The sequence below is a fragment of the Adiantum capillus-veneris genome, chromosome 22, assembly GCF_014529385.1.
Source record: "Adiantum capillus-veneris isolate H3 chromosome 22, ASM1452938v2, whole genome shotgun sequence".
Taxonomy (NCBI): Eukaryota; Viridiplantae; Streptophyta; class Polypodiopsida; order Polypodiales; family Pteridaceae; genus Adiantum; species Adiantum capillus-veneris.
In genome coordinates, this window is record NC_140952.1 from 13,819,766 (window position 1) to 13,831,737 (window position 11,972).

Sequence of the window (11,972 nt, forward strand, 5' to 3'; positions counted from 1 at the left end):
GTCTCTCCAGTAGTTATTGTGCCCAAGAAGAACGGAAGATTTAGGATATGTGATGATTTCAAACCTTTGAATGCTACCACAAAAAGGAATCATTATCCACTACCCTTCCTAGATCAAATCCTCAATCAGGTTGCAGGTCATGAACGCTCTCGATCATGGATGGATTTTTTGGCTACTTTCAGATCTTGATAGTGATTGAAGATCAATTGAAGACGACCTTCATTACTCCTTGGGGTTGTTTTGCCTACAAAAGAATTCCTTTTGGGCTGGGTAATGCATACGCTACCTTCCAAGAGTGGATGAGTAGAGTGTTTGGTCCCTACTTGGGTAAGTCGATTCAAGTTTTCATGGATGACATTGGATGTTATAGCTCTAGAGTCACACATTTGGAGAAACTGAGGTTGAGTTTTGAAAGGCTTCAACAAGAGGGTGGGAAACTCAACCCAAAGAAGTGTAATTTTGCTCATGCCAGAGTCCATTTGCTAGGACATGTGATTTCCCAAGATGGAATAGAACCTGACCCAGAGAAAGTTAAGGCTTTACTCCTAATGGATCCGCCCAGCAACACAAATGATTTGTGCATATGCTCAGGTACCTATCGGTTTATTTTTTGGGATGCTATTTGAGTATGTGTATCCTCTCCAAAAATTGAGTCAAAGAGTTCAAGGGTTTGAGTGGAATGAAGACAAGCAACAAGCTTTTGATGGGATCAAGGAGGTATTGTGTGCTTTACCAACAGTGAGTTCTCCCAACTTGCAATCGATTTTCTATGTATCTACTAGTGTGGGGTCAGTAGCTTTTGGGTTGGTGCTCTTACAAAAGCAGGGAAGGAATTTCAAGCCAGTCTATTTTGAGAGCAAGATGAAGAATGTAAGCGAATTCTCCTACACAGAAATGAAACAGTGGGTCTTCGCCTTGGTTCTTCCTTGTCCACAGGTTCAAGACATATATGTTTCCCCAAAAGTTCTATTTGCTCACCACATCAAACCTTTTGCCAGATGTAGTGCAACATTTGAAGCCTAGAAAGTGCATCTTAAAGTGGACTATGGAGCTTCAAGAGTATGAGTTTGAGTTTAAAGTGAATCATTTCATTAAAGCTCACCTGGCAGACATAATGGTACACAAGGTAGGGGAGCTATCGTCTTACCCAAGAATTGACAAGGATGATCATGAAGAGGAAGTAGATATTACAAATGTGTATACAATGATGTTTGATGGTGCATAATGAAAGTTCTTCAAAAGGCAAGTGGTGGGGTAGTCATTAAGAACCCAAAAGGAGATGTAATCTTTTCTAGAGCTTACGATCTTGATGAATCAGAAAGTAACAATGAGGCGGAGTATCACACACTTTTCCTTGGGTGGAAGAAGTGTGTTGAGTTTGGATTGAAGAGGGTCATTGCAAAAGGGGATGCGTTGCTAGTCATGAATCAGTTGATTGGTTTGTGGAATGTTAAGAAAGATAATTTGAAGAAGTGATTCTATGGCATCAACAAGATTTTGCATGAGTTTGAGAAGATACAGTTTAATCATGTTCCTCGTGAGCATAATAAAGAAGCTGATCAATTGGCTAGGGACAAGTTGGATGCCTTAGCAGCTCCTTTAAAGGTCAAGGAAGCCTTATATGCAGGAAGGGAATCATTGCAAGATGTAGAAGTATTTCTTGGTAAAGGGCAATGTCCAGAGGGCATGTCAAAGGTTCGACGTAAGAGAATAGTTGCAAAAGCAAGAAACTACACATTGGTAGGTGAGGATCTCATGTTTTATGGCAGAGATAACATTCTGAGAAAAGTGTCATACAAAGAAGAAATAGGCTTGATTTTGAAGCACTACCATGAAGAAACAGGCCATCAAGGTAAGGATCCGGTTGTCTTTCGTATTTTGAGAGCGGGTTACTGTTGGCCCTCTATGATGAGAAATGCTTATTTTTTGTGCAAGTCGTGCCATGAATTCCAAGTGCTTGCAAATCAAAAGCTTTTGGCTGAACCTCAAAAATCTATATTGTCTTTTGATGCGTTTGCAAAATGGGGAGTGCATGTTGTAGGTCCAATGCCAAGGACCAACAATGGCAAAAAGTATATCCTTGTGGCTAAGGACTATTTGAAAAAATGGGTGGAGGCAAGAGTGGTAAAGATGTAACAGCAGGAAGAGTGGCCTCTTTTTTGTATGAACAGGTGTGTTGTAGGTTTGGAGCTCATATGGTTATCATTTCTGATTGTGGACTAGGGCTTAGGGGAAAACTTGTTGGTGCTCTCAAGGAGAAATCAAAAATTTAGCATAGACATTCTTCTCCTTACTATCCACAATGCAATGTGCTAATTGAAAATTGCAATGGTCAAATTGTGAAGATGCTATCAAAGTATGCTATAGAGCATCCTAAAGAGTGGGACTTGGACTCGGAAAAGTGTTTGTGGGCTAATAGAACTGTGTATAGAGTGTCAACACAGTTTACGCCATATGAGCATGTTTATGGAAAGGAAGCTCTTATGGCCATGCAGGTGCAGTTGGATGCCTTGAATTTGTTGTGAAAAATGCAAGGTGCACATAATGACAAGCTATAGGAAAGAATTCTTTCTATAGAGTTGTTGCAAATGAATAGAGAGAAAGCCAGTGATTATTATCTTCAACAAGCAGAGACAGGGAGAAAATGAATAAGAGGCTGTCAGAAAAAGAGATTAAAGAGGGAGATCTGGTGATGAAGTATGACTCTCGCTTGGATATTACTTTTCAAAAGAAGTTGAGGGACAAATGGTTGGGTCCATACAAAGTGAAGCATGTATTTTCTAGTGGCACATATGAGTTGGAAAAATTGTCTGGTGAACATTTGCACCATAGAATAAATGGTTATAGATTGAAGAAATATTTTGCACGCGATGTTGTTCCAGATGCTAATAGTCTCTTGGTTGAACATAAATGCTCTACCTAGAGCGTCGGCAATGATAATAGACCGATTTCAACGTGTACAAAAAGTAGCATGTATATGCATGGGTGTATGTACAAAAAGATGTAAATACATGCATTTGAGATATTTTCAAAGTGCTTTCAAGTTTTAAAAAATGATGCAATGCAACATGTACACATTGTAAATAGTCAAGTTCGTGTGCCGACAGTCGAGCAGATGTACATGCCTGGACAGGATGTCGAGGCCTTGGATATGGTTTTAGGTGGATTATTTTGGTTCTAGGGAATTTTTTTAATATTTTTAGAATTTAAATAATGCAAGCAACAAGTGTGGGCACTCTCATCCCACCCGGGAAGACTAACACATACAGTAACTGTCTATTTGTCGCGCCTCATATGTAGCGGTGCGTGAACTACCATAGAAGTGGTCAAAAATGGTATGTGAATATGTGGATATGTTATTTGGGTATCAAGGACCAAGCCTAAAAAATTTGGTGGATTTTGGAGTTCGCTTGGTATTTTTCCTTTGAAAAATGCCTCCCAGGGGTCAAAGCTAATCAAAAATGGGCCCCGAAGAGTCAAAAAATGGTCAAAATTGGTGCGAAAAGGATGAAAATTGACACATCGCTCACGGTGCCATGAGTTTTGAGGCTGAGGGAGTACTTTTGAATCCCAATATCAGCACTTACACCTCTCTGTGTGTGGGAGGAAGCAGGGTTCCTACAAGTGGTCTAGCGTAGTCCCGTCGCGTTCACGTTCTATTTTTGAGTGTGTGGAGGAGTGAATGAGAGATTTTTCTCTTCAATTTTGCACTTGGGAGATTCTATGGAAGTTATGATGTTTCCATGGATGTGCATGTGCGAGGAATTGAGGGAAGAAGGTGTGACTTTCTACAAGACTATGTGACCCTGTATCTGTGCCATTAGGATTGAGGCTACTCCAAAGAGTCCAACAGAGTGGAGTTTGGTGAAGCCTTGGCAATGGTTTGAGAGAGTACTTTTGTGGTTGGATTTTTTGAGTTTTTGATGGTTTTTCTTGTATATTTTGGTCACCATCAAGTGTGATTTCAAGTGTTGATCAACTCGACTCACCTTGTAGTCTGTGCGAGAAGGCAAGGGCTTCTAGGTCGAGGTGTTTGGAGTTTGAGTTGAGCTTGTGGGTAGTATTTAAATTGAGATTTTGAGTGGTGATGAGTGAGGTGAGAAAATAATGGGAATGCCTTGTGTTGTGTTAAGGTTTCTCGGTGTGTGAGTGTGTGCACGGCGTCTTTTGCTCCATCAATGTATGTGTACTTAATCAACCGGTCATCCTCAACGGCATTGGATGGGGGAGTTTTAAAAGATGCATGGACAGGTAAACCAATGAATTATGCATTCCTCAAAGTGTTTGGTTGTGAACCTTTCATGCACATAGATAGAAGCCGAAGTCAAAGCTAGATGCAAAGTCCAAAAAGTGTTTCTTCATTGGCTATGGAGAAGCTGACTTTGGGTATGGCCTGTGGAATTCTAAAGATGGTAAAATATTTCAAATTAGGGATGTAATTTTCAACGAACAAAATATGTTTAAAGATTACTTGGAAAGAAAGCAAACAAAAGATACAGGTGATGAGTACATGGAGCTCGAGGATGGTGAAGACTCAAGGAGTGCAAGCGGTGGCAACGTGCAACAATGTCAACCAAATGAGGAGCCTCAATCTTTACCCAAAATATCTACAAGAGCAAGTAGACATCTAGAAAGGTTCATTCCTTCCTTCAACCATCTCTTGGTCTCAGATTTTGGAGAGCCAAAATCATACAAAGAAGCTATGCAACACGAATCTAAAGAAGAATGGATGAAGAGTATGCAATTGGAGGTGGACTCATTACATCCTAACCAAACATGGGAGTTTGTTGAGTTGCCTAAAGGTAAGCATGCACTCCAGAACAAATGGGTGTGCAAGCTAAAGGGAAAAGAAGGAAGAAAAGGTACAAATCTAGGCTTGTGGTAAAAGGGTTTTCTCAAAAGAAAGGTATTGACTTCAATGAAATATTTTCTCATGTTGTAAAAATGAACTCAATTAGGCTTGTCTTAAGCCTTGTGGTTGCTCATGACATAAGTCTTAAGTAAATAAATGTAAATACAATGTTTTCTCATGGTGACTTAAAGGAGGAAAGTTACATGCTGCAACCAAAGGGGTGTGAAGTAAAGGGTAAGGAGAAAATGGTTTGCAGATTAAAGAAGAGCTTATATGGTCTAAAGCAAGCATCAAGACAGTGGTACTTGAAGTTCGATGGATATTGGATCACGGATTCGGAAGATGAAACTCAGATCACTACATGTACACAAAGAATTTGGGAGATGGGAAGTGAATCATCCTAATGTTGTAAATTGATGACATGTTGAGACCTAAAAGAGGAGCTGTCTAAATCTTTTTCAATGAAAGATTTAGGTGTTGCAAAGCGGAAACTCGGTATGAAGATATCAAGGGATAGGAAGAAGAAGGCAATAAAGCTATCTCAAGAGGATTACGTCAAGAAGGTACTAGAAAGATTTGCAATGCAAGATGCAAAGTTGGTTTCTACACCTTTGGTTAGTCACTTTAAACTAACAAGGAAAATGTGTCCAAAGACACAAGAGGAGATAGCCTATATGGTTTAAAGTGACTAAATTGGTTAGTCACTTTAAACTAACAGGGAAAATGTGTCCAAAGACACAAGAGGAGATAGCCTATATGTCTAAAGTTCCATATGTTGCAGTGTTAGGTTCTTTAATGTATGCTATGGGCTGGACAAGGCCAGATATTGCACATGCAGTGGGAGTTCTAAGTAGGTTTATGGATAATCTAGGTAAAAAGCATTGGCAAGTTGTGAAGTGGATACTTAGGTATCTAAAGGAGACAACCATGAATGCTTTGTATTTTGGATGCACTAATATTTTCTTGCAAGGGTATGCTAATGCAAATATAGCAGGTGACAAAGACACTCGAAGGAGCACTACTGTTTACGTCTTCACAATTGGAGGCACAACAATCAGTTGGGCTTCAAAGCTACAAAAAGTGGTCTCCCTTTTTACCACGGAAGCAGAATATGTAGCAATCATGGAGGCCATCAAAGAATCTTTGTGGCTTCACAGATTCTTGGAGGAGCTTGGATACAATCAAGACAATTGTGTCTTGTACATTGAGAGTCAAAGTGCCATTCATTGCAAAGAATTCAGCCTTTCACTCAAGGAAAAAGCACATTGAGGTGAGATATCACCTCAATATGCTCTCTTAGAAGAGGGACAACTAAAGCTAGGAAAGGTGCACACAAGTGAGAATCCTGCAGACATGTTTGCAAAGGTGGTAAACAAGGAGAAGTTGAGCTTTTTCTCATCTTCAATCGACATTCAAGGATTGATCTCTAAGTAGTGTCTAACATCCACTGTCTCTCCACTGTCTCATCGAGATCAAACTTTAGTCTCTCGTTGACATGATTGTAATGTAATCAAGTCTATGGCGTCTCGCACCTCAGATACATGCATAAGGTAGACCAAGCATGTTTAAGCTCAACGTGCAATGACTAGTGATCCACAAAGACTAATCACTAAGCACTGCCTGACATCCACTGTCCCTCAATTGTCTCACCAAGATCAAACTTTGTGCAATCTCAGGAACATAATGCATATTTCGTAGCATATAAGATGCATCACTGGGTAATGACAAACATATATCTCCTACACCCTCTATGTCATATGTTGAGCTATCAGCTAGATGCACATGACCAAGGCTTTCACTGTAAAAGTGCTAAACCATCACGACATGATGTGACGTGAAACACGACATACTCAGCAAGTGGCATCTTTGTCAGACATAAAAGCAAGAGGAACACTACAAGTAAACGTGACATCACCGTTACTAGCATACAAAGCCACCTCTCTAGTCTATGTCAAAATTGTCTTTGCATCATACATACATCTACACCGCTATCTCATGTGTCTAAAGAAATGACATCTAATGTGCCTTGTGTGACCACAATGCCAACATCTCAAGTGTCGACATGAACGAGACCGTTGTCTAATTGTCACACATATCAATTGTCATAAGTGACTCTATGGCTCTACAATATATACAATGGCAATGTGCATAAACCAATGTTGAAGAGAAGGGCATCAAAACCTGGAACGAAAGATTCTCCCTGATGTAGGGAACGAAAGCTTCGAGAGACAAGGGCTTGAAGCCCACACGCTCACGCACAGACATTGAGCAAGCAGAGTGACAGAGGAGATAAGGCACAATGGGAGAAAATGAAGGAGAGTTTTCATTTGATTTTGATGAGCCTTATAAAGGCATTTACAAGAGTTCACACCCAGGTGACTGCCCAAGTTGGGTTGATCCCAATAATCGCCCCATTCAACTTGGCATAAGCTTCTTCACAGCGCCCCCTAGAACTAGACTCACCACTCTTATGACACACAAAGTTTTAGGTTTACTCTCAACCACGAGTTTTTGGTGTACTCGTAAAGTGTGAGTTTTAGGTTTTTCTCACAACCAAGGGTTTTAGGTGTTCCCATAACCTGACGCTACCAAGAGGGCCTCCCCTTTCTCGTAGGTGGAGGTAGGCGTAGCCACCAAAACATGGAATTTTTGGTTTACTCCCAAACCCTAGAGTTTTTGGATAACTCTAGGTACCTTGGGTTTAGGTTTACCCAATAGCCAAATGAGAGCGTGGTTTACAAAACAAGTTGGGGCTTTTCTTAATCCGTGAGGGAAGATCTTACCACTGGCATCATATACTCGCCAAGGTCGTGTCTACCCCCTTTACAATGTAATCTCATTGAGAGACATCTAGACAAAAAAAATCATCACAACCATGGAGATTGTTGCTAGTAGGGATTGCAAAGAGGCCGATGGGTAAGGCCATTTGATGAAGTTGCCGATAAATATGTTGCTGCATAGAACGATTTTGAGCTCGATTAGGTAACTCAAATGCCACGATTATAATGTCCGTCCCCATCTTCACAATCTTAGCCGATCGTGGGTGTGCAGACCCTCCTAGTTGAAGGCTAAAAGGAAATAGAGGGTCCTTTGCCTAAGTAGGTGTGAAAAGAAAAATGAACAACTATCTACAGCAACCTGTGACCTGGGCTTTGTCGATTGTGAGAAATTTTGATCACGTCAAACAGTGCTCATTCTTCTTCCTATTTTTGGTCTGCAGAAGACCATAGTGAGGTGGGTGGATTTTGGGTGCAAATTGTGGGGAGGACACGTGTACAATTGCTTGGTTTTTAATATTTTTTAAGTTTTTTGTAAAAGGTGTTGACATTTGTGTACCTCTTTCTTTAAAGAGGACAATTGAAAATTGGGTCACACAAAGTCTTTTAAGTCCTTTTTCACTTTTTTTTTTGTTATTTTAGTTTGTAAAAAAATCATTTCATTTAAGAGCATGGGCTCCATTTCATTAAAAAAATTTATTTTATCTTTGTTTATGTGCACTACTTTAGAAAACCTTAAAGAACAAAGTAGTACATTCATAGAATTTTGATCCTATGATGTGAAATAATGTAATATTTTGATTTGTAAAAAAATCTTTTTATTTAAGACCTTCTAAAAGGACATGATGTGAAATAATTTAGTATTTATTTTGTAAAAGAGTCTTTTCATTTAAGACCTACTAAAAGGACATTTCATGAAAATATTTTTTTATTCTTATTGAACCTACTTTTTCTTAAGAATTTGTTTAATTATTATCTATGCTTATTAGATCTACTTTTTAGTTTGTAATAAGGTCTCTTTATTTTTTATTTTTTTTTTACTTTTTTACTTTATTTTATCTTAAAATGTCAATGCGATCTTTTCACCTTGTTTAAGTAGATCCATCATCGTAACACACAAGGCATCTCTACTACTTCTTTATAGAGTTTGGAAAAAATAAGTGTCGTCTTAAGGATGATTCAAATTTTTTTCATTTTGAAGACCATAAAAAAACTCCCCTTTTCTTTCAACATTTACAAAAACTTTAACCTCACTATTTGTTGACCATTTCACCTCTATGTAGATGTGTGTGCATTTTTGTGTAGGGATGGAGACAAAGGGAAAGTGCATTTCCCATATCCATAATCCGTGGCCACTCCAGCCTAGCTGCTCTAACGCTCGTTTTGACCCTCATATTTTTGGCAATGGGTGTAACCTCCCTCCCACCTCCCCCTCGGGAGGCAAAGGTGGCTCAGATTTGGCCTCCGTGGATCGGCGAGAGTTCGTGAGGTGGCAGTTCACGGCCCTTGGTGGCAGCGATGTCCACAAGGGAGGGCTTGACCGCCTCTCCGGTTCTTGGTTCGTTGGTCTGGACACATGCAGATTTGCCTCGGAATGCTGTTGGAGGCTATGTTTGATGGTGCAAGCCTAGTGCTAATGGATTGCTTGTACGAGATACGTTGGATGTTCTCTGTGCTTGGTCGATGACGGAGACCTGTGGGCTTCGTCCGTTTTTGGCTTTATCTTCTCCTGTTTTTGGCTCGGATCACCTCTTAGCGAAGGGCTTGCTGGTGATATTGGTCTTCTTATGGTGGCTGAGATGTTTCGACCAGGTCCCCGCTGCTCCCTTATGATCTTTTTGGTCTGGTATGATCGATGGGGTGGCTCCCCTAGTAGCCTGTGTATGGGTTGCTTATGCGTCTCTTGATAACGATGGTTATTGATATTGTCTATGGTATGTGGGCTCTCATGGCACATGAGGTTCATGAGAATATTGTAATTTTTCTGGTGTTTAATCTATTTCCAACTCACCAATTGGTGAGTACTGCACAAAAAACAAAAGATTCAAGTGAGTATGTAGGTTATAAACAAGGTAAGGTTACTAATTATCCCATTTTGTGAGAAACTGATAGTATTTAACTAGAATAGATTTTGATCATGAGGCCACTACACCTTCTGATCCAAGTGTTTTTAGACCTTATGTTTGTCGCATAGATTTTCGTGCTTGTGTTTATGCACCACTTTTTTGTTAAAGCCACTTCATGAGAAGTATCAATTTACCAACAAGATGATTTCTAAATGACGCATCTGTAATTTGTATGCCAACATCACCAATTGTGGGTGCTAAACAATGGATAACGTTTTTTATGAAAAAGCCATTAAACACCTAGCCGTCCGAGCCATTTACACCTAGCCGTCTTTTATATATGCCCTTGGCCATCCTTATTTAGAATCCCCTATCCACATCTAATAGTTGGCCCTTGGGCAAACCCAGGGGGGTCACGGACCCAGGCCAAGGGCCAGCTATTAGGTGTGGAGAGGGGATTATAAATAAGGATGGCCAAGGGCCTATATAAAGGGCGGCAGGGCGGAGAATCCTCAGGCAGTTCCCACGAGTCTCACACTTAACAGCCCGCCCTTGGCCTAGGTCCGTGACCCCGCTCGGTTTGCCCTTACAACTTAGGACTACCGGGGCATTTTTTCCATCAATAAGAGATTTTCCCCCCCTTCTATATACGTCCATCACTTTAGGGTTAACTTATATTTCCATTGTGCACTAAGCAATACACTCTTTGTTGTGTGCTTTGAACTTCTTCATCTTCTCCTGCAACCCTATTTCCAACAAACAATGCATGTATTGAAATACTTGAGTCTTGACAGTAGCAACATCTCAGCATATGTTCAGTGCTGCTTGCTGAAGAAATGTTCAGTGCTGCTCAGCTTGTTGCTAGATTGCCAAGCTTTTCACTTGCCCAATTTTCACTTGCACGCGCAAACAAATACAAATACACACACACACACAATACTGAAACAATGAAAAGAAATTGTGCTACTACTGATCGTGAGCTACAAATTTGCCCACTCTATTGCAGTTCTTACGATTGCTGCACATTTGTTTTTAGTATGCCAAACAAGTAGAATCAATAACGTTATTAAGACTAGAACTCTTGCCGCCTAGAGGCAAGAGTTTTGCAAAAAAAAGACTACAACTCTTGCAAAAAACAGAGTGAAGCTCAAAAAAGTGCATGAATTTAATACTCAAAGATTATCAAAGCAGGTCTTTATTGAAGTTAAGAACACAAAAACGATACTTTCATTAAGCTTTACAAAAATTGAATCTATAGTTTTTTTTATTACCGTACTTTGGTTTCAAGATAAAGAAAAAAAGAAGTTATTTTATTCTTATTTTTTTTCAATAATTTGTGATCCATAATTTTGGACATATCTAACAATTTCTCTCATATTTAGGCATCCGTATTAAGAAAACTAGTCTTGATTGGTTAATGTGTGAACAGGCGTAAATGTGTAAATAATAGTCTCGATAATACTCATAGTAGTTAATGTGTAAATAATAGACATAGTAGTTAATCTGTAAATAATAGTCATAGTAGTTAATATGTAAATAGGATATTGTTTCTTAATAAGTTTTTTTCTTTGCAAGAAAAGTAATTCAAAATAAACATAGAAGATATTGTGAAACACATTTGTGAATTCAAAATCTCATTTTCTTGTACGGCATGCATTCAATCTCTCCATCAAAATAGAGCTTCTCACACATAAATTCATAGATCTTCATTCCTCAACCAATATATCCAAAGCCATTTCCTGCATGAAGGTTGTCAACTATAACTCGCCCATACAACGAAAAGGGAAAAACGATGAGTCCAGTGGAAACTTGCCGTATAGTGGATTGATTCGAAAGAAACCACACAACTTACCCTTCTAACTCGGTGCATGCATGTGCTTGCACAAGAAGATTTAGAAATTTTCTCATGTAGGAAAATGGAGTCTTTCACAATGTTTTTTCATACAATGCATAACATCATGAGCTTCTGTGAAGGAGGTGCCACATACCTAGCTAGGTACGATTGGGGGCAAGGGACCCCCGGCCCCCCCACCGGGCCGGCGGTCCCCTGCCCCCAATCGTACCTAGCTAGGTATGTGGCACCTCCTTCACAGAAGCTCATGATGTTGAGGTAAGTCACAATGTGGGAAATATTGCGAGAATTTGTCCAAAACTTCTTGTGAATTGTAGATGTTCACCTATTTAAGTGTGAGAATCTTAGAGCTACTAGAAGAAGAATGCAGGAAAGAAGTGAAATCTAAGACCACCAAAGGAACGTTAAAAGCCCAATGTGAAGCC